The following is a 3408-nucleotide window of genomic DNA, read 5'->3' on the forward strand; positions in this document are numbered from 1 at the left end:
TGAAGCCATTCCCCCTTGCCCTGTCCCAGGTCTGGGCTGCACATCCCAAAGTCCCCTCTCAGAGTTGAAGGTTCCACATTTGCCCCACGGAAAACATGGAAGCTGCTTTTACAAAAGGCCACTTGAAGCAACAGGAATCCTCTGCAATCCAGGAACATCCCAGAGGGACCGAGGGATGAGGTGGATCAAGAGGGAGTTAAAACACACCTGGGGGATGGGGCAGCTCAGCCCTGGGTGTTCCCAGCCCCTGAAATCAGGACTTGTTTTATTTTGTGCTCCTGTGAAATGTTGTTTTTGCTGTTTCTGCCCTGTCCCTGGTTTTGCTGGGAGCTCTCCCTTCCTGCCAGGCATCCCCTGGGAATGGCTGGTGCACAGCAGAGAGCAGTTGTGTTCCCTCCCTTCCCTTCCTTCCCCTGCCTGTGTGTTTGCTGCTGGATCTCTGGGGTCACCAGGCGTGCAGTGACAGTGCTCTGTGTCCTGGCACTCAGGGCATTGCTGGGTGTCCTCTTTTGCCCCTTCCCCTGGCTCTCAACTCCTCCCTGAGCAGATTTGGCCCTGGGTGAGGCTCTCAGACTCCCTCACTGGAGGCAGAGCCATCGAAGGGAATGAAAAAAGGATGATTTTGTGTTTCTTTTCTCCCTAATTTACTGACAACTGTGGCAGCCAGGGCTGCCAGTTGAAATCACCTCCCTGAGGCTCCATGATTAACTGATATTTTTATTATTTTCCATTAATCTGGCCGAGACAGGGGAGGAGACTTTTTCCCATGATTTTCAGTGGGAAAGGAGCATTTAACTGGTCCTTTGTGCCTTTGAAAGCCTTCTCTGTTAAGGTTCCCTCCGTGGTGGAAGCAGCCCTAGTGTGGTTTAGTCCCTGTTACCTTAATTTGAAGGGAAAAAAAACCTGCTTGCAAAGGTAACTTGCTGTGGTTTATCCCCACCCATGTGGGGAGGAAGGCTCTGATCATCCCTGCCTGTTTAATCTGCCTCACAAAAGCATCACAAGGCCCAAGAGTGGGAACCTGAAAGTTCAGGCTAGGCATGGATTTGATGTTTTCAGCAGTCTGAGTTGTTAACCCTGGAAATAACTGGAGAGATTCTCTCTCCCTGAGCTCTGCTGGGGGTGTCTGATGTCGCTGCACGGGGGGGAGCAGAGCAGGCCCAGCCTCGTCACACTAATTATCCCAAACTGAGGCTGCAGTGTTGGAGCTACAGGGCTTCTGGGACAGGAGCTGGAGCTTCCCTGTGCTGTTCTTTGGGATGGATCAGATTTTTCAGAGCTGATTAGGCTGTGTCCAAGCCTGCCCTCGATTGCTCTGTGCAGCTGCTGAAAGAAGTTGGAAAAGATGGAAAAGAAGTTGGGTTGTGCTGTGAGGGTTCTGTGCTGGGGAAGGGGGGCTGTGAGCAGATCTTGGGGGTTTTCACGTTTTTACGTGCCTCTTGAAAACCCGTGGGGTTTTTTTGTTGCCCTGAAAAGCAGCTAAACTTTGCTGAGCCCCCTCCCGGGCTGTAGGAGCACAAATCCAGCGGTGCTCGTTGCTGCCTGCGTGTCACGTCAGCCTGATTTCCTCCCTGTGCCCGCAGCCTTTCTCCAGGGACGTCTGTTCTGAGCAGTCACATCGTGCTGCTCGGTGTTGATGCTCAGAACCCGCAGCCACCCTGGCCAAAACTCTTATTTCAAGGACAAGGGGGGCTGAACTTGCCTTTGACTTGAGACTCCTGGCTGGAATTTCACTGCCACCCTCGTGCTCTTCAGTGGGGACTTATCTCTGTGCTGCTCAAGATTTTAATTGAACTCATGTCAGAGTAATAATAGAGGCTGGTTCGACCTGTCCCAGCATTGCCAGTGGGATTTACTTTATTTGGTTTTATTTTCACAGCCACCAAAGCCTTCAATGGAGCTTATCTGAGGTGTCCTCAATGGGGAGGGTGGGGGGGACTTTGAAAGAGAAACTAAAGTCAGGTCCCCACAAGGAAACCCCTGCTGCAGATCCCTGCTCGCTCCAGCCTCAGCAGGAAGGTGGGAATTGGGTGAGCAGAGTTCAGATCATCCAGGGGTTGGTCCTGGCCTTGCTCCCAGCAGCAGCTCAGAGGAGGCTTCCAAGGGGACTCCACGCAGGGGTGGGAGCTGCCTCTGAAGGAATGAATCATGGAATCATTAAGGCTGGAAAAGACCTCCAAGATCCCCATCTCTGGAAGAGCTCAAGGCCAGGTTGGACAGGGCTTGGAGCAACCCGGGCTGGTGGGAGGTGTCCCTGCCGTGGGAGGTGTCCCTGCCATGGCAGGGGTGGCACTGGATGAGCTGTAAAGTCTCTTCCAGCCCAAACCCTTTTATGATTATATTCTTTAACATGCTGGTTGGTCCTCTGTCCGTTTTCCTTCAATCATTACTTCTTTAGCTGGTTTATTCCCCTTTTTTTGGTGTGGCACACAAAGCTGTCACTGCCTGTTGGTACCTCGTGCATGACTGGCCTCGGGGCAGGGAATGTACAGGAAGAAGCTTCAGGTCCCTCCTGGGTTCATCACTTTAAATTTGCAAGGAGGAGCAGCCCCTCCAAGGAATCCACACGAGGTCCTGGAGTGCAGGAGACTGCCTGGGGCTGTTTACTGCAGCAAATGGGTTTGCACAGGCACATCCTGGCAGTTGGCTCTCCACGGACACCGTGGCAGCAAAAGGGGAAGAAACCGTTTTCAAGTCCTCAAATATTCTCTCCTGCAGCACCTGTTTGTGTTTTGAAAGGCAAAAGATGCCTGGCAGGTCATGGAGATGCTGCAGCTCAATAGAAGGTGGCTTTTTAAGGTGGTCAAGGCCAGAGTTTCAATCTCCCCCCCAAAATTGCTCCAAGGCAGCAGCTGGAGAGGCCAGTCCTGTCAAAGCTGGGTGTGGGCAGCTCTAATTCACTGGGGGGGTTTGCAGGATCAGGGCAAGTTCTCCTGGTGGTTGGGTTTGGTTGGAAAGGGTGGATGGGTTGGAAAGGGTGGTGGGATCAGAAGGGATGGATGGGTTGGAAAGGGTGGTTTGGTTGGAAAGTACGGATGAGTTGGAGAGGGTGTTTGGGTTGAAAAGGCTGGTTGGGGTGAAGAGGGTGGTTGGATTGGAAAGGATAGGTTGGATTGGAAAGGGTGGTTGTCTTGGAAAGGATGGATGGATTGGAAAGGGTGGTTTGGTTGAAGATGATGGTTGTGTTGAAGAGGATCCTTAGGTTGGAAAGGATGATTCAACTGGAAAGGACTTTTGGGTTGGAGAAGGTGGTTGGTTGGAAAGGATGGATGGACTGGGGAGGGTGGTTGGTTGGAAAGGATGGATGGACTGGGGAGGGTGGTTGGTTGGAAAGGATGGATGGACTGGGGAGGGTGGTTGGTTGGAAAGGATGGATGGACTGGGGAGGGTGGTTGGTTGGAAAGGATG

The sequence above is a fragment of the Lepidothrix coronata genome, unplaced genomic scaffold, assembly GCF_001604755.1.
Source record: "Lepidothrix coronata isolate B3197 unplaced genomic scaffold, Lepidothrix_coronata-1.0 Scaffold137, whole genome shotgun sequence".
In the NCBI taxonomy this organism is placed as follows: domain Eukaryota; kingdom Metazoa; phylum Chordata; class Aves; order Passeriformes; family Pipridae; genus Lepidothrix; species Lepidothrix coronata.